A 26,810-nucleotide genomic window follows, 5' to 3' on the forward strand; every position below is an offset into this window, starting at 1 on the left:
CTCGAAAATGGTGGCACGTCGACACGGTCGGAGCCAAGGCACGGTGGCCGGTTACATTCCAATTAAAGTCGCCGGTTATCATACATTCAATTAGCATAACTCATACGCGGGCAGCCATAACGATGGCTGCCACGTAGCAAAAAGCTTCTTAACCAAAGAGCCGATGCATAAAACCGGGCGGCGCGGCGCGCTGTTACGCGCGAGCCCGGGGAAGGCAGAGGCGTTAAGGCGCGGACAAGAAGAGGGAACGCAAACGGCGAAGAAATAAATGAGAAGAGGGACGGGCCGGTAGAGTGGCACCGTTTTACTGTCGCGCGCTCCCGCTCGTTACGAATGCCCGACGAAACACGACGAAAACGAGCGGAACCTGAGCGCTCACCGATGGCGCGGATTCGAGCCGCGAGAGGAGGATTGATGTCTTCTTTTCGTCTCGCCGGTGAAACCGGCGCGCGTCACGTGCGCCAGGGTAGTGTAGCGCGCCGGGAACAGATTCCGCCTTATTAGCATAAGGGGAAAAACGCTTTTACGCTTCTTCGTCTGGGTTGCTGACTGACGTTCGCGATTCGAGATTCACTCTTGGGATGAATATTTCGAATACTTTCTTCATTTTCTGAAAAGACTATATAGGAATGGTTAGTAAGTATTTGTAGTATGGAAACAATTTTTTGATTTGCCATGTTGGTAATACTTTGATTGATCGTGGAATATTATTCGAATTCGGTGGCTCATTGGGGACGTGGATATTCCTTTTTTTGTTTTTAAAGATCGTTTGTAGTTGTTTAGAAAAAAATTCGTTCAACGGAACGTATTAAACGATTTAGGTCGCAATGTGTATGTTCTTCGAGAGAGTAAATCGTTGCCTTTTATCGCATTCAATAATATTCCTTTTCTTGTAATAAAATAAAACTTGGAAACTTTTGCAAGTTTCGTTCAGTATTTCCATAAGCCAAAATATGTATACATACCACGTTATTGTAGATTGAAAACCAGTCTTCGCATATTGGTGACGAAACATCCGACCGTTTTGTATATGCAACAATATCTTAATTTGAAGCATCTTGCATTCCTCGACAAATAGAATCCACCTTGCAACTCTATACTTCCTGTGTTATAAAGCAGAGCTGTGGTTTCCATATAGTTCTACGCTAATCTACAATCGCTTCTAGCATTTGTAGCATAAACAAACGTACATAACCTTTCTTATTTTCCAACATAATTTATCCCTGCTTTCACGAAAGAAAAAAAATGAATAAATATAAGAAATTGATCAACAATTACGAATATCTTTGTATCTTACTAAAAAGATTATCCTCTTCCTCCACACAAAAAAATAATATTTATCACGTTTGTCAAAGCATCGTGCGCGAAAATATCTAACCCATCTACGATCTCGTTAACATCGAAGCCAACTTTGGTACAAGAAGACGCCGCTATGCGTCGCAGGGGAAACGTTTACGAGACTGGTAATCATAATAATTAGTATCCGCGGAAAAACCGGCGATCACGAACCAAGGAAGCGGTCGTTTAAGCCGTTCGGACTGATATCCGCGCGAGAGTGGTGCACGGTTGATTCTTCAGATGGCTCATTAATATTGATGGCTTATTTTGTGCCGACGAACATCCACGGAGGCAGGCATGACACGCGTGCAAGAAAAACCGACCGGCGATACGCGCGCATCCCGTGATGTCCGATAATTAACATTCGAGAAATATTCAAAACTGAACAGAACGCGTCACGGACTTATTTACATTAATATTACTTTATCATTTTACGGCGAGCAACGTTTCATTCGCTTCTTTTTCTCATTTCAGTGCTCATTTTTGCCCCGGTCATTCTTGTTCTGTCAGCCTGTCACGAATGTTCGACGAAAATAGCAAGAATATCGAGACGAACGTATTACATCTAGATTAACGTCCGAATTATTGGTAAGTGAAAATTATATTTTTTTAATTGCGCAGCGTACATTCCCCGACTTGATCTCCTGTATCTCGATATTTAAAGTGTAAAAAATATAAGCTAGAAATGGACAAAACTCCTGCTTCGTGTCGATCGTAAAGATTAAATGACAGGTTAGGTTAGGTGGTCAACTTTTTATTTCATCAAAGTTCCTGGAGTAATCGAATATCTTTATGCAACCCCCTTTTTCTCTCTTTTATTACAACATCATACGTCTAAATCATTTTTCCCGAGAAAAAAATCCAATATAATAAAAATTTCTTTGAAACTTTTTTCTTATTTTTCTACGCGAAATCACCCTGTTCTCGCTTATACCGCGAATTGACCACACCCTGTGCAATTCACAATAATTCCACCGCGGGGAAAAACAAAAGAAACGGTATATATCCCAATTACAAATCGACCATTCGTCGAGGTTACTCGAAGCAAGCCCGAAAGCAAATCCAGCAAGATAGTTGTACTGGATCCCTTAAGACACTTAACGTCCATCGTACGCCGCTCGTAACCAGTGCCAGCGAGATCGAGAATGTTTACAATGTTGTATCACGACCGGTAAATGCCTATAATTACCGCGCTACCATCACGACGAAATTAAACGTGTTCGATCCGAGGTCCAGTACCTCGCTCACGTGACAACGGGCTCTACGTCTTCTTTCCGATCGCGTCGACGAATTACCGTGGAACGAACCTCTCTCCGGTAATACGGCATTACCATTACCCTCGCTATCGTTAATTCGTCGTTGCACCGCGATACACGACCGCGCTGTAGCTCACGCGCGTCGTTTACGTATGATCGATAACGATTTTCCTCCGGCGAGCCACTGTACCGTATAGACCGACGGTGACCGGTAATTAAGTATGCGTGCACGTATATGTTGCTCACTGCGCACGGAGGGAAGATTCCCGCACGCATATCGCTGCTTTTTGCGTCTGTGAATCTCGCTACCGACTGTCGCGAACAACGTGATCCTACATGGAAATTACCATCACGACGTTATACGGGCCTGAATAGGACAGGGTGCCGTATGTAGAATGCGACGGTAATGCGCGCAATTAATGCGCCGTTTGCGACCTACTGCGCAACTGGATCGAACTAGAAAAAATATGGCGTCTATGAAAGTGTTGCGTAATAAATCGGAAAAGAATCAAAGACGTTTCGAGTTTTTACGGTTCGATTTATTAATGCATTTGCGTGTAGAATGGATGTGTATGTATGAATTTTTTAATCCTTGTCATTGGATAGTGCCTAATTATGCGTTTTTGGACAATGTTTGTGATGCTAGTGAATGAGTGCATGATACGTGTAAATGCGACGAATTGATACGAAACAACATAAGGCACGATGGACGACACGTTTGAAATTAAGGGGAGATTAAATCATCTTTTCCTTTTTGGATTCGGTTGAAAGGTATAAAGCTTCGAATTTTTCTTTTTTAATTATTTTTATGAACAGAGATTCCCGTGAATCGAGTATATTTGTTTTTCATCTTATCTGTAGCTAGATCTATTCGTAACGCGTAATAGATATTAGGTGAAAAATAAATCGCGTTTTTAGAGTATGATTATTATTTGAACGAGTTATGTTTAAATGATATATTATATTTTTTAATAGATGATAAATATTGTAAAATTTATTGTTTCGTTTATTTAACGAAACGATAAAGCCTTTCGAACATAAGCTTTACGTAACAGACATCGATAAAAGCAAGACTACCAACTTAAATTTTTCAAATAGTAAAAATACAATAGAAATTTTCTTTTTATTGTAAACCAGTAAATGTAAACCTAGTTAGATTCGAATAATGCGAGATAAAAATCCGTTCTGGTAACAAAATGGAGTCACGGTGATAAAAGTATTTTCAAAGCGATGAAAACGGCTTATGGGGAAAGGAAATTAAGAGGGCTTCTCTTCCGGTACCGTTAAAGGCGTAAACCCAACGAATCATCGAGAGGCAGTAAGAAAACAGAAGAATGCAAAACAAACGGCTATTTATATTTCCCCGTTAAAAATCACCGTCTATAAAGTACGGTCATAAAGCGGCGTTTCTCGCGGTAATTAGCGCGAAAGTATCGGCGCACCTATGACAGTAAATTCGATTCTGTGGATGGTAAGAGGCGGTTGAAGAAAGAAACGAAGAGAAAAGAAAAATTTAGGGGGAAATAAGTGTTCGGTCCTGCGAGTATATTATTAAAAAAGTTTCCAAAATTATGCGAAATAAAAGCTTCGGTTTTGGGATATTGGATCGACGAAAAAATTGAAATATTATTATTAGAAGTATCGATCTAATTATAATACGATAATAATATAAATTTACAAACTGCCTAAAAATTCTTCCGAGATGAGAAATGAAATGATCCAAAATAAATATAACGGAAATTTATAAATGGATTTTTTTCTTTGAATTTTTCAGGCGAACTGAGTTGTGTTTAAAAATATTCAAGGAAGTGTCTTGTTAAAGCTGCAACGGAATATGCTCCATAAAGGAAACTATAAAACACGTTCAAAAGAAAAAGTATCCTATATACTGAATAACTAATATTCAATAGTTTCAATACATGTAATTCAGATCTCATAAGGAACTCACTATACTTAGCAGAGAGTCGTATATAAACTCAAGACACATTTTATCATCGAATACTTATTTTTCTTTCTTTTTCTAATTCAACGTGCAGTTCAACAATTAGAAACTTTCAAGCCTCCACAATTCCAGCAAGATGTAACAGACAGAAAAACCATTCCCACTTATCCTGTATAATTGTCGTGTTAAGAGTTACGCATTCTTAACACTAGAACTACTGAAGGTAAATAACTACACATACCTACCTATTACATCTGTACCTTAATAAAACTGCAAGAAAGTCTACATCAGTTTCCAAATTCAGATGCCTCGACCTGGTACTACGAGTATTCTCCAAACACGAAACACTTACTGCAAGCCTCGAAAAAACCTGTGCTCACCTCACTGACTCGCCTATAGGAAACTAATTAAACGATGAACGAAGATCGAGCTGGTGCGATAATCGTACCTCCCAATGATTCTTGTTATTCACTCTTCCGGTTCCTCCAGTTACTTCTCGTTCTAATTCTTTTCTTTTCCACAGGTTGATTCACTTCCTATCCTCCTTTCAACAACTTCTTTCTCCACGGTACCAACGTACGCCACTGGAACCCGCCTCATGCACCCGGAGAAGTTCGATTTCTTAATTAGCGGTGGACATTCTGGCTGACAGATCTTGAACCCGTTTCTTTCTCCTCTGGCCAGCTGCACGGTTCGCCACCTCTTGGATATTCCGGCGTGTACCTTTTTGTCGGCTGTGTTAAGCGTATCTGCCCCCAGGATAACGAATTACCTCTGATCCCCGCGCCGAGTAAATCCGTCTCTCGGGCACACGCGAGCCGACTACGTTGGCGAAGAGGGTTTCCGTCGGTAGCCGGTGGTATTTAGTATTATCGTGGATTGCGTGACGTGGCGCATCGTGGAAATATGTTAAGTGCCACGGCGATGTGTATATACACGTTCGCGCGTAGCACGCGCGCGCGTCATACCCTTGATCCTGGAAATCGAACATTTTCGGGAATAATATCAACGTCCATAAAACTTATTCGTATTCGCGACTGGGGGTTTGTTTGAAGAGGTCGACGAACTTTGGGGTGCTCCGCGTGTGGCACTGTGATAGGGGTATCTTGAACGAGACGCGAAGGTCGATAGGTTGACTATGTCTAAGTTAGAGGCAAGAGTTTGATATAGAGTTAGGTGTAATTGGATAATATATTTTAGATATGTGTTTTAAATTGACGAAAGAAGAAGATGGAGTAGATTAACTAGTTAGCGTAGTACTAACTGTTAGAATACCGCTTCAGGTACTAATTACATCTTTGTATTTACATTCCAGAACGTCAAGCTGTAAACACGTGTCCGAGTGACGATACTGAAGTATTACAAAAGCGCGCGTTACACCGATAAGAGTACAGGCAGAGTCTTCGGCCATAGCTGCAGGGTTACGACACCAACTCCCGAGGCTTTTGAATCAGACCGAGCTGCGAAATCTCGTCGCAATTATCCCCTTCCAGTTGGTTACTGAAATTCGAGGTAAGACTGTAAGACTTAAGACTGTAAGACTGTAAGGGGCAGACGAAACTTGCATACGCAATGGACAATGGCGAAACCTGGGAGAGGAGGGATAACAAGAATAAGCATAGGAACAAGAGCACGGAAAGAGAGATCGTGTACGCGGGCACAGCTTGGGGCTGGTATTGACTAAGGCTATGCATGGGTAATGCAATAATCGAGTGAGTGAGTCGTCTCGTCTGGTCTCGTCTCGGTCGCCCAGGGTTCGCCTATAAAACGCGAACGCGAGCCAGCCCCGTAATTACTGTGGAAGTGACTGGTTACTGGTTAGCGCTTCGCTTGGACGAAGGTTTACCTTCGTTCATCGGCTCGATTGGTTGCCACCTAACGGGCGGCCAACAGGCAAGAGTACACCTCGGTGCCGGGAGTGTAAATCGAGAGGCTATTACGCGGCGTGGCAAAAATGTAATGAGATATTGCGCCGCCACGGCGGTTCCTTTTAACGAGCTAAGCGAGAGCACCGCTGCTACCTGCCCGCTTGTCCTCGCGCCACGCCGTTCTTCCTCGTCGCCGAAAACCAATCGTCGGGAATTCTGCACGCTCGTTTGTGCGACGAGTAAGTCGCCCCGATGATGGTCGCGAAATAGGCAAGGAAAGCTTCGTGTGGCGAGGTCCTCTTGGCAAAACGGGAATTTAGAAGTTCCTTTGATTTACCGTGAACAATTGCTTTCGGTATATCGGCGTAAGAATGCAATTTTCCAAGGGTGTAACAGGATAAGGCTAGGTAGGTTTGTTCGATAATTCTGAGGAATTGGAGATCGATAGCTGTCGCAGTTGGTAGATCCTTGTTTTATTCAGAAATAATAGAGAAAGTGTCCTACTGTTTGATTTAGAAACGTCGAATCTGGAGATGAAACGAAGACGAGTTTGAAGTTGTGGGTATGCACCTGAAGTAAGATGGAAAAGAATTAATATTCGTCGATTTAATAGAGTAGCATCCTAAAAACGTAAAATGTTTTGTTTCTCCGCAACGTTCTGCTTTTTTTATCTGACTCCTATCTTTCAGCCTCCATCTCGTCGCATGACTCCCGCCCTGTGGTTGGCTTTTAAAATCAGTGTCTGTACGTCGTGCCTGGATCTCGATACAAACGAAGAGGAAGCACGCTTATCGGCGACGCTTAAGTGATTCCAGCAATTAAGAAATTAACGGATAATCGAGGATCGATCGTAGTGGCCACGTGAACGAGCCAAAGAGGACGAGACGAAGTGTTCGGCAGCTCGTCCCGTGTGTCGGGCTTTCGTAATTGATTGCTCCATAATTAGCCGGCTCCTTTCGTCCTTCGTGAGCAACAGGTGCAGCCGGCCTACAAAAATGTATTAAGAAACGAGCAAACTCCTTCTACACCAATTGAGAATCAAGATTACAAGGTGTGCATGGGTTTCGTGAGGCCAGCGAAGATCCACGGGGCACAGCGCGTGTGTCTTTTGCCAACCTTTTAATATGCTGCTTTATTTGCCTTGGGCCGCGTTATTAGGAGGCGATCGCTGCCTGAATAGAATTTAGTACGTGTCAATTAACTTGCAGATTCGGTTTAGAAGCGGTTCGGCTATCGCATTCGATTATTTATCGCGACGGCTGCTCTTGCAGCAGGTTCACAGACGTCCGAGTGTTCTGATAGCTAAATACTTTGCAGCGGGACGATTTATTCGTAGATCGTAGATGCAATGCGGTATTGTATGCAGATTTAAACGATTGATTGGTACGCGAAATGAATTACTAATGTTTCGCTACTAATCTCGCCGTGCGATTTCCATTAAACCCGCAATTTCGATTACGAATGCGATGTTGTATCGAAATGGCATAGTAACGGCCATCACCAGCGAATTGGTAATATCATTCATGTCGTTTACTGTCTTTCTCCTTTTTCTTTTCTTTTTAGTCGCTTTACGCTAAGTTCCGCTTCATTTGGTTCGCGCTGGACCTGTTCACTTGGCTCATAGTTGTATTAAGCTCCTTTTCGTTTAATTTATTCTTGATTTATACGATTCCCTTTTACTCGATTCGCGCTGAATTTATTCTCTCTTAGGTCGTGCTGGTTCTTTGATAGTCGATTTAACTCGATACCTTTCTTATTCCATTGGTACCTAATTTATTTTCACTCGGATTACATTCGACTCATTTTCATTTGGATCTCGATCGACTTCTTTTCTTCGGCTTTAGTTAGAATTCCTTTTCGTTTAGTTCATTTTCTTCGTTCCATTAAAGCACGAACTCGTTGTTACTTTTAATTCGTGTTCGTTTCACATACGATTCGCGTTAAATTTATTTTCCCCTCATTTGCGACATATTAATCTTCACCTGCGTCGCATTCGGTCATCTTTCGGTACACTTGCAGCTTTCGCGTTTACAGTTACTCCGAGCGTGTCCCTATCTCCCAACAAGATTCATAATCGTGGCGAAGCTTACGCCTTGCTGTACGCCTTGCTGTACGCCTTGCTGTACGCCTTGCTGTACGCTTTCAATTACCATTCGGTCCCTGGGCCGAGATTGCATCGGGTAATAATTCCATGTAATATGTGGATACAGCGAGTTCTACCATTATCGCCACTTAATTGGCCACCGCGATGCTCCTTTATCGTAATTTCATTACCCGCCTCCTTCCACGCACCCGCGGAATTTCGTCGACACCGCCTCGAGCTGGCCCACGGTTGCGAAATCATCGAGCATCTGGAATGATCGCGTTATTACGGCGTTTGATTCGATCATCGTGTTACGCGAACGTCGATTATGCATCGGACCGCAGTTACTGCCGGTTTGATCGATCGAAGAGAAAATAATCGCGGCGATCGGTGACCAGGTGTGGCGATTCGACGCGTCGAAAGCTAAGGTAGAACAGTTGCGAGGTGAAAGTTTGCGAATCACTGGCTTTCTGCAACTTCCAACCCTCTGCGATTCGCGTTAATTCGTAAGTTACATAAAGATAAATGCGTCGCATCGTGGTTTGCATACGAAATAATATTTCTTCGAATTTTGACCCTTCCTGCCGAGTTTGCTACGGCTGGTAGCCACAGGTAGCCTTTTAATGCTCTAATCCACGTTTTCGAAACATAATGTAGAGGAGTTCATTGATTTTTCATGAAACACAAAGAATAGATCTCCACTTTGTTATTGTAGAATTGATAAATTTTTCTAAATTCTTCGTTTTTTTAATACCGATTCCAAGATGACACCAGTGTACTTCTAGGTATGAGAGCACGTTGTTAGTTACACACTAAATAGAATTGACACACCAACTTCGACTGGTTCCATCCACAAAAGGTCGAATGCACGACAGTAAGGACCTATTGCACTCTGTATCAAACGTAGATTAGCAATAGCAACCTCTCAGTATCGTGTATCGTGGAGCTTCTTCATCGCGAACGGAGATTTTTATTTATAATCCGATTTATCCGAAGCTAAATGAATCGCGATTAATCTCAGAGTGTACAGAGGTGTGACGTATCGTTATGAATTTGCAAGCAGTTTAAGCTAACGAGTACAAACGCCAAAGTCGCAGATAAGTATGGGCGTGTCACGCGGTCAGATCGGATCTTGCCAGGGTACTCGCACGATTTCGCTTATTTACGTATATCTTGTTAATGACACCATCACCTGCGAGCAATCAGATAAATATCCGCTAAACGACGCAATTTCAAACAATTATCTGCCGATGATTATCGACGTTGTCTGGCCCAAAGCGGCTGACGAGCTTTTCGACTAGCGCAAGAGAAAAAGGACGAGCTCGATAATTAGTTTTATCGTTAGTTCGATTATTAGTTCGATTAATCAAGTCGTAGCCAAGCTGGTGTGTTTGTTTCTGTAGACGCGATTTATAATTCGTATCGATTTCTTGGATCATCTTTGCCTCTGGATGGTGTTGCCACGCGGCGTGCAGCCCAAGCTACGAACGAGGTATCTAATTCGAACGCGGAGGGAAACGAGTTTTACGCCTGATCGTGCCAGCGTTTATTACTTTTTTGTAAACCCGATGAAAGTCCAGTGCGATTATTAATTTCATACGGATCGGTTTGGCTCGTTAAGCTCCGATTCAACTGACTATTTATTGGTAAGAACGCGAGTAGTAGAGATTTTGGCGCGGGAGGGTATTTAATTATTATTCTAGGTACTACAAAGTAGGAATAATTACTTAGTAATTAATGTCTGCAGCGGTAAATGAACATTGTTATGCCACATGATTCGTGCGATTATGCAATGACTCCGAAGTAATGATTAACAGTTGTTACGCCAATGTAATTGTAGGATTGACGGATTTGCAATTGTAGTCCCAGGGATCTATATGTACTAGGCGGTCTCAATTTTCCAATACAATCTAGAAATCTATCTGCGCGACCAATTATGCGATGACATCAAGCTGAGCAAGATTGGTAACCACCCTTTGTTACGAGAAAAGGAAAAGTTTCCAATATTCCCGATTTTTAGACCGATAGAGTTAGCAAAGCATGTCAGAAAATTCTGAAAACACCCAAAGAGAAAGTAATGAAAGAATAATCCGTGTTAAAGCTGTTACGCCATTATTCTCGTTAAAATCTCCAACCAAAGCAATCTCGCTGTAAGGCTAATGCGAAAAGCAAAGATTTTCCGCAATCTCTCGCGATTTTTCGCGATATTCCTATGTTTTGCGACGCGTCCACCGTTTATGAATACCACCAGTACCCCTAGTCGTGAAAAAGGCGAATTTCTTACGCCTTGTCGCGGCAGTGTAAACGAGCCTTTACGACGGTATCGTGCTAGAATGTTTATCGTCGTGGCAGAAGGACGCTGTAAAGCGGCATGCTTGATAACACTTAAGGGTCCCGGCGTGGCCGTAATTCGTCTTTAAGCCGCAAATGAGAGCCACGGAGTTATTGCATTAACGTGTTAATTACGAGGATGCCGCGGACCCCGTTCCCCACCTCCAGGGCTATAAAGCGATAAAATACAAATCGGCGCTCATTTGTTGCTCGCGGAACGTCGTTCAGCGTAGTTTCGCGTTCTCCAGCCTTCGTTATTAGAGGCAGATGCTAAACGCCTTCCCCTATCTCGCCTTTTACTTATTCTTTTCTTTTCTCTCCGTCTCTTCCGCCCTTCGTGTACAGAGGGTTTATTGGCAGGACGCTGTCATGATAGTACGAGCGAAGACCCCATGTCGGAAACTTTAGGAAATTTACCAAAATGTAAAAACTTCCACGGAATCAAGTAGTCATAAGTCCTTACCTCTCTCGTTTTGTGTCCTTTTGATGATATATTTTTCTTGTTTATAGAAAAGAATCAGCGAGGCATATAGTGTATTCAAACTGGGCGAAAGTATCGGATCTTGAATTATCTCAAGCCTATGGAAAATTGCTTGTTAGGTGGAACGAATGTTAAATATATTTTAGGCTAAGAGCTGACATATTTTAGAAAAGAATTGAGAATCATAACCAGACAGGTAAAAATGACAAGTTTCTCTTAAAATACGATCAATCTTCGTTCACTCCAAGACTCGCTACCTCTGCTCTCGAATTCTTTCTTTCATTTCTTATTTTTGTCTAGTTTGGTGCCAGATAGTCCTCGCAAGGATCACAGGAGCATGCAGTGTGATTCGTCATCGACACGAAGCTAAAATTCCAATTCGAGGGACCAAACTGTTCAAAACGGTTTAACTGGCAACTGCTCGTGATCCTGCAACTTGCATCGTTCTCGTCTAAACAGGCACTCCGCCCCTAGCCTGTCTCCGCTCCGAAATTTCTCTCGACTGTTCCAACTTCGCAGGACGTCCGTTCGTGCAACGAGCGACTGTTTAATGAATTTCTGCGCGGAAGAAGAGGGACGAGATAATGCGGTCAGATAGATAATTGGGGTAGATCGAGTCGGCGCGTCCGGCAGGGCTCGATTCGCCGCGGCACGCCCACGGTTGGCAGAAATTTCATTTGCTGTTCCGTTTTTACCCTTATCGTTGTATCGGGCGATTCGTCGCGACAGAACGGACCCCGGCGAGCGCTCTCGCGGTCGACACAGCCGCTTGTCACTTTCCGCCGTTCCATCCGGGAATCTGCATAGGGCCGCGTTAATATCCGAAAGCTCCGAGGGACGACCTCCGAGCACGTACGAAATTCGCACTTATCGCTCTTATTGCTCGGTCGTAATTAGTTTTTAGGAGACATTAATCATTATTACTCGACTATGTAATCTGAACTTCAGTTTTGCTCGAGTACCGCTTGCTACTCATTAATTCAGCCTGCCAAGCGATACCGTGGCGCGTTGCTGCGCGTGGTGGCGTCGCGTTCTTTGCTTTTCTCTCTCCGCGGGAGTATGCAATTTTCGTGCTAGTTTTTATGCTTATTTCTAATTAATTTCTTCGTTCTTTGCCGCCTCCTTCAACCCTTTCTTCCTTCTTCTTTTGCGAGGGAGAGGTATTGCTTGCGAGTAAGCGATGGGGCCCCGCGAGAAGCGCGGTATCGAATTTTCCTTACAGTCGAATCTTTTTAATCCACGCTGTGATTAGTTGTAATTTTCATCGGATCATTAAATTCGCTTCTGCTTGATTTTGTCACGCGTGCTACCTTGTGGCAACCTGTTCGGTGTTAGTACGATGGATATAGAGTCGGTCCGACGAGATTTACGACTTCAGGGTATCGGACAGGTATTTTCTAGATTGTCTGTTTAAAGTCGACGATTAAATTTCGATAGTAACGTAAATTTCGGATAGATATCGCGAGACTGGTCAGGAAAGACACTTTTGTCGAGGTCTGAAAACCGGTGTCTCTATGGTCTGGCGGTTTTAATCGGTTTATTACCACCGCGCGTTAACTCGCGTTGAGATTATTAGAATGATAGATACGAGTCGGTCCGAGGTGATATTTACGACTGTGAGACACTCTTCTAGGCCACCTATTCGTTTCGTCAGTTGGCCGAATTTCGATAATAACATCTTTGAGTAAGCGTCACAGGGCAGCTGGCCAGAAAAGATACTTCTGTCGCGGTCTGTCAACCGGTATCCCTGAAAAATTATCGCTCGGTCAAAAGTCATTAAGAACTGTGCCGGTGATTGCCGAAAAGATGGTAAATTACCTATCATTAGATACGGCGAAGAAAAACGAGTCACGTATCGTCGACTCGTTTTGGTCTCGTTTCACGAAGGGAGACAGATTCGCGCCGCGGATAACGCGACTGGAACAAAACGTACGTCTGAAACAAAACAGATGGAGGACAGATAAAACGAGCGCGCGTAAGTACACAAGAGGTATCCCTTCGACGACCAACACGACTGAAAGTGCTGTCTAACTAACTTCCTCGCGCTTAGCTTTCAGTTTTTACCCACCGTGCCTCGCATTTTCCACGACTCATTAACTCCATGGCCGTTGCTGCACTCTGATTAAACCCGTTCAATTACATTCTTAGAACTATCATAAGGAAATTCGCGTAATTGCATTGAGTTCGTAAAATCCTGTTTATTTGCGCTTTTATTCTTCTGTAACGCGTAGAAAGATATATGCAAGTCACTGAAGACACGAAAACCATCCTAGATGGTCGTAACCACCATTTGTAACTCGGCTAGTTGCTTTTCGTTCGTTATTGGAACTCATGGTGAGTTGAACTGTGTTTGAGAATGTTTGACGAGTTGAATTAGGGAATTTGAGGGAAATTTTAGATCTCGATAGTGCTGTTTATATTGATGTATTTGATTTTCGTTCGTTATTGGAACTTCGAGTGAATTGGACTGTGTTTGACGACGTTTGACGACTTGAGAATTCAGATAATTTAAGGGAAATTTTAGGGCTCGATAGTGGTCGTTTATATTCCTGTATTTGGTTTTTGTTTATTACTGGAACTCACGGTGAGTTGGACTGTGTTTGACGATGTTTGGATCATAGAAAATTTTAGAGAATTTGAGGAAAATTTTAGGATTCAAAACCACAGTTTATACTGATCCCTTTATTTCCCTTTAGTTTATCGAATGGACTCTACGTAAGTTGAACTGTGTTTAACGTTGTTTAAAGCGTCAAGGTTTCTATAGAATTTGATTGAAATTTTGGTGACAAATGAAGAGAAATAACCCTAGAAGACACGATACCCTAGGTGATACAGTTCCTTTCATTTTTAGAAGGAAAAATCGTCTCTCCTTTTGCTCCTCGTCCAACAATTCGATAAATATTTCGTGCGACCTTCTTCTTTTGCTCCTACTTGAGAAGTCTGTCAGGATGTTTGACAAATGCTTGCTGGTCACGATTAGCGCGCAAAAATTAATTCACGTGAACGTATCATAGCGTTTTCTTCCACTCTCTCTGCCGTCTCCAACGCTTCGCTGAAAACTGCTCCACGATATCCGAGACACGCTTAGAATTAATTCGCGCTTAATATCTTACATTTTTTTATTCTACGTCTTTAGATTTTCTAGCCTGTTAAACATACACCTGGTCTGTTTAGTTTTCAACGTTTTATGAAAAACTTTTACGGTATTTAAAATACCATAGCTCGTATTAAGTCGTAAATTATAGATAATTACGCGTAATTTCGCATAAAAATTAATTTCTCTCTCGTTTACATTTTTGTCCATTTCCATATCTTTATAGCTTCTACACTTCTTTATTTACTTTGTGTGTACATTAGAACACAGCAAGTTAGTTACATTATATTACATATGCTTTATATATATACAAATTCCCATTAAAATCAGAATTTTTGGGTTACACGGTAAGGATTAATTTACAACAAATTTATTCTATTAAATATTCTATATTTCCAAATTTCTACTGTCATTCGTCAACGATTTCATACTTTTTCTTCACTCTTGTCCCAATATTCTTCAAATTTTCTTAGCAACTTATCGAAGATAAGTTCTCACTTTTCCATCACTCTTATCCCAATATTCTCCAAATTTTCCAGGCAACTCATCGACGATTTCACGCTTTTCCACCGTTGGTACTGTAATTTTCGCGAGAGAAATGATAAAATTGGCATGAAATTCAGAGAAGTGCGATTCGAAAGTTAAGAATAATTTGTAGGGGGTCATCGCGACGACGGCAGCGATTTACGCTGTTTTTTCCCGGTGTGTCCGCGGGCGAGGCACGCTCGGCTCGTGTATTTTGACACCCTGGCGAGCAGCAACGAGGTAACAACGATGTAATTTCGCGCGATAAACGCGTTTCGTTCGACCTTTCAGCAATTTCGATGGTATCCTTAACGAGGGTATACGCCTGGGCTTAGCCGCGAGAAGAAGCGTCGCGCGATTGTTTTTACCGGCGTTTTCTGGCACAGGGCCGATAATTGGCGTCGGGGGCCCGTCCCCTCGTTTTTTTCCCCAATTCCAGCCCCAAAGCTGAGACGTGTCGTTGTTCCTTGGTTCCCTGGTCCAAGGAAACACGGCGAGAGTCCGGAGACGAGCAAAAAGGTGGCTGGAGAGCAAGGTCGATTGGGCTGGGTAAGGAGGTTCCATCGATTCTTAATTGACAAGTGAGAAACCTGGAACGTGGAATTTTTATGCGCTTTCGGCGATTACGTGCTTGGTCACAGAGTTATTTCGTGGTTAGTGTAATAGAGACCTGATCTACTTTTAATTTTTCGTTCAACTTCCTCCAGTTACTCCCATTAATAGTCAGACACTTTTATAATCTTGACTCGTGTATATTTGTATTAAATATTTATGCTAAAACGAAAAGTCGATACGAAAAATTGGATTAAGATCCATAGATCCTTCCAGTCCTAAAAATTTCGATAGGATATCAACTATTGTTCAAATATTTGCAAAAAGAGAATTTCATAAATTAAAATATTAACTATACTGCAGTAGTTTCTTATGCAAATTTGGTGCTTGTTTAAATATGTCGTGTTCAGTTATACATACAGGTAAATAGTAATTATACAAAATTATTATGTTTTATTCATTTGCGTTACTTATTCTTCGGTTGTTCGTCAATTTTACCATTTTTCCTTAGTATTTTTCTTCTGTTTTGTCGTATGCAAATTTACTCTTGCAGAGTAGAAAATGATTCAAATAGTTGCGAGGAACTTTTATCCCCAATGACAATGACGAAGAACCTAAATTTCGATTTTATATTGAAATTTCTTCATCAATTTTCATATAAGTTTCATAACTCTTATCATTTAGGTCCTTGGTTTCTTATACTCCACTCTTATTGTCCATAGTATTAGGTACTTTTACGCCTACTTGAAAATATATTTTTGGCTATGAATCAATGAACCTATTTGAACTAAAAAGGTAAAGATTATTTTGCTAAAATAATTATTCACGCCATCTGTGTGTATCTTTACGAGATACTGCAGGTATACGTACTTACAAACATTCTAAATTTGATATATTCGAGACGTTATATGAATCTTGAAAATGACAGGGAAGCGCTGAGTGATTGATTAGTGGTTAAACTTACGTTCAGGAATTAGAAATTTAATTGGCGTGTAAGACACGCGGAACGTGGAAATTCCGAGTGAATCTCGAGACAAGCGGGGTCCATTTATTCGCCATTTATTTCAAACCCTTCTTTATTTCACCCGATCGTATTTGGTTATATAATGCAATAGAAAGCGTGTATAAATCTTGGGAGAAGAAAACAAGTTCAAGACTTAAATGAGAAAATAAACGCGTTAAGAAGAAAATTATACACGTGATTTCGCACGGTTGCTAGGGTGCCCGGGAAAAAAATTGAGCCATTAGGTCGATCATCCCGCGAATCTGTTCTGTCCTTCGCAATAACGCAGCTGGCCATGGGGTTGCGAACTTCATCCCGACAATTTGCGGCGAGGAAGGGAAGGGCTGGTTAAAAAATTATTCCGAATGTTTGTATAACGAAGTTGCAAGGCATCGGGAGTCCGAGCACCGCCCATTATTGCCACCTGCCTGGGATAATAAAGCAATTGCTGGTGATTATCGAAATTCACGGTTTGCGCCATCGTGCCTCGAGCCAGGATTTCCTCGAACGTAAACTCTTGGAAACTGAACCACCCTTCCTGCTGCCTTCATGTGCCTATTACGTACCTATTAGACACTTGCTGTAGCCGCAATGCAGCGAGGATGAAGAGTATCCTCACGCAATTCTTTAAAAATCGAATTTTTCAAGATTTTTTAAGAATTCTTTAAGAATATTTTTAAAATTCTTAGTTCCATATATATAACAAGAAAAGTAATGGTGTTATAAATTAGAATGCTCTCAATTTGTTTTAAAGATTGTTCAAAGTGGTACGAATTAGGTACTTCTTCTGCATTACTTCCATTACAAATAGATACCAATGAAGAAAAGGTACTATATTTTGAATCAGATTTTTTTAAGGAAATACTATTTTATTTTATTTGTAATATCACAGTTTTCGTTAGGATAAGATGTGCAATAATAAATCATTTCGATTTATGGAAATTATAGCTTGAAGGTAATATTCTTTTTCGCAGTAAACAATTTTCGAAGAAATATTCCTTTTGGTATTTTTAGTTCGTTATGAAACGTTTCAGAATTTCCAGTTAAAACAAATACTTCCTAGGAATGATGTAACTTTGAAATTTATTAAAATGGTGACTTATTAAATAACTTTTCTGGAGAAGGTAGAATAAAAAAATATTTAAAATACCACGATATTATCGCACGAGGTTAATCAAAGGTAGAACGAAAGTGAATATTTCCAGGAATTCAGAAATCGAAGAAAGCTCGTTAATCCGTGAGTAGCATTTTCTATGCAGGTAGCATTTCTTGTTGCAGAACACAATAATTCAAAGGAAATAAGCTATTTGTATAATCACACGCGTATAATCGAATACGTGCTTATCGTAAGCACGCATTCGAGGATAGGTAAATTTAAAATTTCACTTTTATTAAACACAGTGCGTTTAGCAATTTCCACATGGCCATTAACATTTTTCTTCTATGAATATCAACCGTAAGAGGCGAACGAAAATTCCTCCATTTTCTTCATAAATAACAATTATCAGGCTGTGTTACTGTTGAAGAGAAATTACAGTATGCGCTAAACGTAATGCGCCTGAAAAATGAATACGCATTACGCAGAGAACATGTCGATAAATCTTAACGTTAACCAGCAAAATACGTTAACCATGTGTTAATGCATTTTTAATTACGACAAAAGAAACTATAAACCCCCCGCGAAATTACAATTTAGTGCGATTTACGTTGTAAAAGCACAACGAGAAATCACTTTTCCGATACTTCAGTTTGCAAAACGAATTATCAATTCTGTACGAAATTATCGTGACACGTAAAAGTCAGGGGTGAAAATGAATCCATAAGCACTATAAATTTCTACAGATGATATTAATTTTCCTTAGTTTTATTTTTTAGAAAGTGATAAATAAATGAGATATGTAATAATTATCACGTAATTAAATACGTGATAATTTATTACTTCTAACACTATGAATAGACATAAATTATATCTATTATATTTTTTCATACAATTAATACGAATATTTCTGAGAAATTATAATACTACTTATAATTATTAATTAATACTATTAATACTATTAATAGTATCTTGGGTTTTACAGTTGTAACAGATATATAGCTAGTACAGTAGTAATAGTATTAAGAGAAATTAATACTATTTCTAAGAAATAGAAATAATTGGTCACTAACTGAAAAATAATCCTAAACAAGAACTTGCATTTGTCGAAGCAAAGTACAAACGAGAATTATTACGAAATTGGATGCTGAGTAAATTATTATTTTTGCACTGCAAATTATTATATCGCAAATATTCCTTGCGTCCTCTATGTGTAATACATTTTCCTAGTACCGTTTTTAATAAACGCGAAATAATTTTCAAAATAATTGCCAAATCGTTGGTTAAAGAATAATCACAGGCAATCACTCGGGTTTGTCGAAGCAAAGCGCAAACGAATATTGTTACGTAATGGCTCGATAAATTATTAGGGTTATAAATGTCAGGAATATCGACGAACAAATCTCTCGGGTGGGATTTTTTCAGGAAACTCCCGATAATTCAACGTTCGTCATAGAATAATCGGACAGGAAAATTTGCATTTGTTACACTTTCCCCTCGTTAGCATTTTTAAAAGCGTCAGAATTGAACACAATCGTCGTGAAATACCACGGGTGTCGGGCACCAACGGTATGCCATTGCGCAAACCTCGACGTCGTGTTTCAATCTCGATGCTCGCCTCAATTAAGCTACACGATAATGAGCGTTAATTCGCGGGGAGGTTTATAGTCGGTTGGCATGTCACGCTGACATTTGTCTTGGCCCGCGTGTAAGCCAGAAAAGACCCGCGATCCATCGATTCTTTCGATTCCCAGGCTCGACGTCGTGATTTTCCCAATATCCAGGCCACTTATAATCACATGTTCACCTACCAGCGTGAGTTACGGGGCGAAATTATTTTTGACAACGAATAAATTTCGCGTAAAGAATGGCCGAAAATCTGAAAATAAAAAGCCATTCGCGATCTTTATTTCGACGAATATCTCCATTTTCTCGCGTCGTTTTCCAATTTCGTAGGAGCGGAGCATTCGCGCCGAGCACTTGGGATTGACATCGATTTTAATTCGAAGCACGATGTTTTTTATTAATGACCACCGGAAACGGGAACAAATGGCGACCATGAACGAGATACGTATATTCCTAAAGAGAAGCAAAATGACAGAGATAAAGCGTTCGTGGAAACAGTGATCGTGTGGGATTTATACTGTCTACGATGTGAGAAATGTATTATTATTTTTTGCAACCTCTAAATACAATGGTATCCATAATCAGATGTAATTAAGATCTTGTAACGGCGGATAGATTATCTCGGTCATTTTTAAAAGTCGTCGAAGATCGGAGGATCTACATGCAAAATCTAGCCGGTTATCAGATCCTTCTCTCAGGCACGATACTCTTTCATTTCTGCACTTGCCGAGATAAAATGCGAACATCGCGTTTCGCGTTATAATTTCTGGCGAAAAGCGACAGAAGTACCATAACAATTATCCACGTACCAAACATGCTCGATATTTCGGAATAAAGTCTCCAGAAATCTGCCAGAAATTAAAAGCTTCGGAGATCACTGATACTCGTGCTTTCGATACCCCCGACCTCCTCCCCGCAATTTCTTAATGACTTCTATCATCAATCCCCCCGGAATATTAAATTTAGTAGAACCCCTTAAGAACAAGATTTATAGATCCCTCGCGCTTGCCCTCAGATCAAGATTATCCATAATAAGTCAAGAAATTGCAAAGCCCAAGATACCTATAATTATCTCCATCTTGAATTCCATCGTTAACGCCTACCACAATATCCAATTCCAAAGACTTCTCTAAAACCAAGCTTCGCATACTCTTCAGTCGCACTCCTAAATCGAAACTATCCAAAGATCCAAGACGTTACCTCTGTCTGTTCTCCACCTAGCCACGCCTAGCTTCCACGCCTACGACCAGTATCCAACTTACAAAATCAAGATCTACGTTAACTTTCATTCGTACCCCAGAATCGAAGGTACCCAAAAATCTAGAAACGAAAAAGCCAAGGATATCCACGATTACCTCTATCTGTTCTCCATCTAGCCACGTCTAACCTCAAAGTCCATATCAAGATCCACGTTAATTTTCATTCGTACTCCTGAATCGAAGTTACCCAAGGATCCAAGACACCAGTGGTTACCCCTGTCTGTTCTTTACTTAGCCACGCCTAACACCCACGTCTGCGATATCAAATTCCAAAGACTTGTCTAAGAGCAAGGTCCACGTTACCTGTCATTCTCACTCCTAAATTACCTGAAAGTCTGTAAACGGAAAAATCCAAGACAACCACGATGACCTCTATCTGTTCTCCATCTAGGCACCCCTATCCTCCGCCTTCGCTTGGCGAGAAGGGCGGAAAAGGGTGATCATGGGCGTCGAACACCCCCAACCGTTCACCCATACCTATCTCGTCATAGACGACACGATGGAGGCAACACGGAAATGGTCGTTCGTCGTGCCGTGGCCTCCACGTCTGAACGTCGATCAGCCGTCGGATTACGCATGTCCTGGCAGCTGCGCATCCTTCCTGGGCGTTCCAAAGAGCCGCCAATCGCTGAAACCCTCTAATATCAACCACCCGTTCTGCCGACCAATGGGAGTCGTCCGTTGTATCAGCGAGGGTGTCATCGGCCAGTTGGACTACGCGATATTATCATTCTCGTGGCCGAGGCAGGAATAGGGTGAGCGACGAGGGAACGAGAAGGATGGAAGCTCCTGGTCATCGATCCTACGCTCTACTCTGGGAATCAACGCCACCTTCGGGCCATCGACGTGGGATACTAAGCTCGACTGGCTGACGGGGTAAGCAAGCGGAAAAGCATGAGCCTGAAGTAACGATTTAATCCTCCTTTCCGTATCCATCCGCTCGAGGGCTAATCCCTCGCGCAGTTTCAGCCGGATTTGCGGCTGTCGATAGGGCGTTTAAGCTGGGAAAATTGTATCGAGGAGTACGACTCGGGTATCACTGCCTCCAAGGCTTCGTTTGATGAATATTTAATGATAGTAATACGAATTCTCCTGGACATTCGGAAAGTTTGCAGGTAGGTTTAAAGGAAGATTCACAGGCAACTTCGTCAGAGGAATCGTCGTTTTATTCGAGCGATATTCTCATTCTTTGGTATGGTATTCCTCGTCAACTGTCGAATGACAGTAGAATATAGCGATACGATAAAAGTACAATATCTTAGGTGTTACGATTGTAATGATTATGAGATCTGTCTCGATGAAAGATGGCACTTTAGCTTAATTTCATAGTCTATCGGTATTTCGACGTTAAGTTATATAGATTTTGTAATTCATTGGCCCTTATAACATATGTCTTTGCAGCATGGCCTTCTGCGCGAAGAAAGGGACAACATTTGCGAGCTCGTTCATCGCACATCCGGTAGAGGATCCGTCAGGATTATGTAAATATCTGCAACGGTAAGTGTGTAGATTCAGACGTCACGATTGTGATTTATATCTATTATATTCAATGAAATGTCGATATCAATTATAAGACCCAACATCAGCTGTAAAATTTCAGGTTTAGCTTGGTAGCTCTGCCAAATAATACACCAATCCGAATTAATAGAGAAACAAAGTCGTTTGGATAATGAAATCTTGATAGAGCAATCACATTTATTTCCATGAAATTTCGTTTATTTAACTAAAAAATTATTTAAACACTGTGGCGTCCGGTGGCACCACGTTGGTACCACGCGCAAAACTATCAGGCAAATGCCGGTGGAATCACGTTACACCTTGGAGATTATTTTGCTTCCTATGATTTAAAAGAGTCTAATTAAGAAATACTAAATCTTTCCCCAATAGTCATACCTATTTTATCAGCTTCACGCGATGAGTCGTTATGATTAGGACTTCAATGAGCAGACACAGAAAAGTGCTAAAGCATGCAAACATCGCTGTGAAATTCGTATAATAGAAAATTCGGATACGACGATGTCAACTATGTTCTTCTAACAAGGCAGCATTCTTTATCATCGACATCGACGTCACTCGCCAAACAGGTGTCGAATATCCTATTCCACTCTTGACCACTTGATTTTGTCGCTTCTGCCTGCTCGCAACGCTCTTTCTTCGTCTACTAAACCGATTCGTCGCGTCACTGACTCTCGTTCGCGAAAATCTTGGAGCGGAGATGGGCGTTTCCGGGACGATCTCAATAAAAGCAAGCTGCACGATGATAAAGCTCCGGAGAGATTAAGTTGTAGCCGACTCGTTTCGGAATCTCTTACCGACTTACGTATGGTAATCGGCGCCGCCCTGATTGTTTCATCAAAATTGTGCGAACACCTTGCGCGACCAGCCTCTCCTTTTTTCCCTCTTTTCCCTTCGTCTCCGATCGCGACGATGCACGCCACAGTTCTGTCCTCCTCGATCTCTTCGTCGTTCTTGCTCCATCTTAGCCACCCTGGAAACGGTCAGTTCGTTTGCGAAATTAACGTTTGATCAGGGCCAGTCCCGCGAGGTCCTGTCGGCCAAGGGAAAAAAAGGCGACTCCTAAGCCTAAAAAATAATAGGAAACCCGGGTCCTAATATCGTCGGGTGGTTACCCGAAGCAGCAGCAGCTGCATGCTTCCGACGAAATTGCCGTCGATGAAATTGCATCGAGGAAATAGGAGTCTTTCTCGCAAGACTATCGCTCTTCTATCCTCTTTTCGCCCTGTTTAGCTAGATAGCGTTATTTTTCTTTCCCCTTTCTTGTTGCTTCTCTTCAGCTCCCTTTTCTTGGGTAGTTAATAGTTCCAACCGGTTTTATTTGCACGTCGAATCCTCTTCTCGTTCCGCTGTCGCTCCTTTTTTTCCGTGCATCCTCCCCGGCCAGCATACTTTTTCACGCCTCCCCGAATAGAACAAATCGCTTGCAAATTGCCCACCCCTTCTCTTTTGTTACACGTTTCTCTTTTTCTTCTTCCTCTTTTCTCGTCCCGTTTTTCCTTTTCTTTAAGCAAATTCAGCTTTCTTCCTCTTTGCGAATTCGCGGGCAATTCTCTGGAAAGAATGGAGACTCGTTGAGCGCATGTCGATTCAGGATTTGTTCGTTCTTCCAGGAGAGGCATTGGAATCTTATTGGGAGTCGAAGATTTGTAACGTAGATAACGCGTGGTCTCGCGAGTTTTTATTTTTTCGAATATTTCGGATAATTATTTGTTTATTAACTCATTTAGACAAATAAATTTCTCTTCTCGTCGATATGAAAAATATATTCTTTTGAAGAAGTCAAAGAGTAAATGTAATTATTACTAATTCTACGAAATCATGCTTAATCTGCAGAAAGGATATAAAATTGAAGTCTCCAAAAACCTCACCGACTACTAGAGGAAGAACGTATTCTTTTGTGGAAGATAAGGAATGAAGATTCTGGCACCGAGAAGGCATCCTTCGTCGATTATTCGCCGCAGATAAAAAGAAATACTAGAAACTACTGAGAAACTGTCGGACATGGTTCGAAACTACAGCTATTTGTCCAGAATAATGGCAGCAGGCGAGGATAGCGCAGAGACCAGCGCAAATTCCAGAGGCGTGCCTGCGAGGATGATCGTTCAGAATTGTTCACCTGTCCTTATTTCCGCGATGAGACACGGTTACAAAGGGCAGGACACAGGCATTCTGTCGTAATCTTGCTGGTGTACCCCGGCTATAGATTAATCTGTTCGAACCATCTGATCCTCTCCTCGTTAGGGGTTGTTCCGTTGCTATTACAAGCCTACCCCTCTGGCTCACGTTGCGCACGATCTGATAAGGAGACGCCACGCAATTTTTACCCTAGTTTCGACGACAGCGTGCTTACATACGTGGGAAACGTAGCACGAATTTCGAGTACTATTGTCGGACTACGATCCACGATTATCGTTGGTAAATATGGGTAATTTTGTAAACAGAGTCTGATGCGTGTCAGGGGTGAGAAGTGGAAGAATCGAATGATACGATGGTGATGGGAAATATATGGAGTGTTCTTTTATCGGTGGTATCGTCTATAGGGCACAATTCTATGTGGAAAAATAAATTATTGGAAGTTTGGAATGAAATTAGTTTAAAAAGTTTGGATTTCATGGGTGCGAGAATTGTGAGCATAATTCTGCTACTCTTTTGGAATTGAAAATATTTTTGGAATATAGATAAGGAAGAATTTTATATGGAGAAAATATGGGCATTTGAAGATGAGGCCCTAGTGACTCTCGACCGATTGTCAGACTCCGTTACTTAAATTCTTTATATTTTTATATAATATATTTGTATTTTGTACCTGGCAATCTCGTACATTAACATTCTGCATAAAATTCGAACACGAGCGAAGCGACTAATTAAATTAAATCACCAGGATTCCGGAATTTCTCCAGAAGCAGCAAACTAACCCGATACCAAGAATCCTCGAACTTTCCTGCACCTCGACAAAATTCCACGATGAGAAAACACCACGGAACGTTCGCAACTGATCCCTCGTTAGTGTTCCAACAAACTTCTTCACGAGTAAAAACTACTTAATCCCCACTTCGGTGCCAGATGCTAAACATCCGAACCCTAAATTTCAACATCGTGTTCGGAGTGGTTCCTCAAACAGCGTACCATTTGTAGAAACCGCAACGCGTTCGAAACACCGGTTAACCGGCGATGATCCGTGAACGAGCGCAACCTGCGTCGGCAAACGGACGAAATGGGGGAGAAGAATGAGGGTGAGAGGAGACTTTTGCGGTCGTGCCACCACTCGAAAGTTCAGAGCTCGCAATCACTCTATGGGGGGTCGTTATAGACACCTAGGCTGCTCAGTTTGCTCCACTGTTTGTCATCGAGTCAGTCATCCATTAAACGAGACCATACGTCGCGCGAGAATAACGAATGTTGACAGCCTTGGTCGAGTTTGATCTTCTTAGACAGGGTGAGATGTGTTTGCAAAGTTGATGTCGAAGGACGAGTAGATAAATAGAGAAAAATTTGGTCTGATTTGCAGTGGGACTTCTTTTTTATTCATTCTTGCTTAATTGTGAAATTATTTTGATGGAAAAATGGATAAGGTGGGATAAAGGAGGAATTTCTTATGTTTAATCTGTGTAATTTTGAGTAAGCAGGGTAGGAGGATTATTTCGACAATAAGCGAGTTGAATAGGAGAGGTATAATTATAACAAAATGTTTGTAATTACCAAAAGAGAAGAATTTTATTAATATTAGGATAAAAATAAGAGCGATAAATTTTTATGCGAGCCTCATTCTGGCCATGTCTCCCTTATATTCGTGGCCAACCGATGTTTAATCCCCTTTTTAATCCCTTAAGGAACGATGATAAATTCGAGGCACACTTTCGAAATTATACTTTGAAAATTTATATCGTCGTTTCATTACAATCACAAATTTACGTTATTCCCAATTTCCATAAGAAGGCTATTCAGCGATCGGGCTATCAACTCGATCATCCACATTCCCCTTCATTCTCCGTGTTTCCTCCTTTCAGCCTATCAAAGTGTATAAATTAATGACAAATTGATGATTAAAAGCAACGTTTATCACCGTATCTCGGAGTCAACAGATTATAAATTTAAATTGCTTATTTAAAAACCGTCCAACATTGTATCACAATTAAATACGCGACTCGTCGATGCTTCGCATAATCACAATAGCCGATCTGACAGATTAGGAGATCCTTTTCGTCTGCTATTTTCTAAACCCGAATTTTACCTTGCAATACATTCGTTTCGAAGTACATAATTTTTACATTAAATTTACTCTGGAAATTTCCAAAGGGTACTCTCTTCGAAAAATTAAATGTATCATAAGGTAAAATTCGTGTTTAGAAAAGTAGATATAACATTTATAGTTAGTTAAGCGAGGGTATTTTAATTTTTCGACGAGAGTACCCTTTGGAAATGATGTACTTCGAAACAAATGTATTGTAGGGTAAAATTCGTGTTTAGAAAAATGGACGTAATATTTATAGTTAGTTAAGAGAGGGTATTTTGTTTCGAAGTACATAATTTTGATATTAGATTTACTCTGAAAATTTCCAAAGGGTACTCTCGTCGAAAAATTAAAATACCCTCTCTTAACTAACTATAAATATTACATGCAAGATGGACGAGCGAAAGCCTCGTTTCCCTTCAAGCTCTCGAAATACCAACCTAATAGCAACAAACAGAAACAAAGCAAGCATCGTAGAAATATCCCATCACCTGTAATTTTACGATCAAATTACATTCCGAACCACGATGTACCTTATCTAAACAGCCTTTCCCGAGAGAACCCTGCTCGATACCGAATACCACGAAAAGAAATTACGCCAGAACCA

General features: G+C 41.2%; 1 long non-coding RNA gene across 1 annotated transcript in view; it reads left to right on the forward strand.

The window, feature by feature from the left end:
* The first annotated feature begins 1,860 nt into the window (after positions 1-1,860).
* Positions 1,861-26,810, forward strand: part of LOC108547576 (uncharacterized) — a 30,343-nt gene continuing 5,393 nt past the window's right edge. Inside the window, exons 1-4 of the long non-coding RNA XR_001890215.1 lie at positions 1,861-1,926; positions 5,852-6,048; positions 20,846-21,330; positions 21,856-21,951. This is a non-coding gene — a long non-coding RNA (uncharacterized LOC108547576). The remainder of the gene's footprint in view (positions 1,927-5,851; positions 6,049-20,845; positions 21,331-21,855; positions 21,952-26,810) is intronic.

Source organism: Eufriesea mexicana, unplaced genomic scaffold (genome assembly GCF_001483705.2).
Source record: "Eufriesea mexicana isolate 0111107269 unplaced genomic scaffold, ASM148370v2 scaffold1121, whole genome shotgun sequence".
In the NCBI taxonomy this organism is placed as follows: Eukaryota; Metazoa; Arthropoda; class Insecta; order Hymenoptera; family Apidae; genus Eufriesea; species Eufriesea mexicana.